The sequence below is a fragment of the Sinocyclocheilus anshuiensis genome, unplaced genomic scaffold, assembly GCF_001515605.1.
Source record: "Sinocyclocheilus anshuiensis isolate Anshui unplaced genomic scaffold, SAMN03320099.WGS_v1.1 scaffold708, whole genome shotgun sequence".
In the NCBI taxonomy this organism is placed as follows: Eukaryota; Metazoa; Chordata; class Actinopteri; order Cypriniformes; family Cyprinidae; genus Sinocyclocheilus; species Sinocyclocheilus anshuiensis.
This window is the reverse complement of record NW_015555881.1, coordinates 1,905,244-1,905,669: the sequence shown is the minus strand read 5'-3', so window position 1 is coordinate 1,905,669 and position 426 is coordinate 1,905,244.

Sequence of the window (426 nt, the reverse complement as noted above, 5' to 3'; positions counted from 1 at the left end):
TATATATATATAATGTTTTGGTTTTTTGTTGTGCAGATGCTCAGTTGTAGATTAATATAAGAGCAGTATATGGGTATGATGAACTAAATATAATAACAATAAATAAATAAATTTAAAATAGCAAAGCATCCTATAAAACAAGCCAAAAATGGTCAAATATTATTTATTTGTAAATTACTATATATAGTGATATGTGATGAAGCTGTGCATAATAATCAGATAAATAATCATAAACTCATTAAAGGAATAGTTCACCAAAAATGAAAATGTACTCACCTTCAGGTCATCCAAGATGATGATGAGTTTGTTTCTTCATCAGATTTGGAGAGGAGAAATTTAGCATTACATCACTTGTTCACCAATGGATCATCTGCAGTGAATGGGTGCCGTCAGAATGAGAGTCCAAACAGCTGATAAAAACATCAC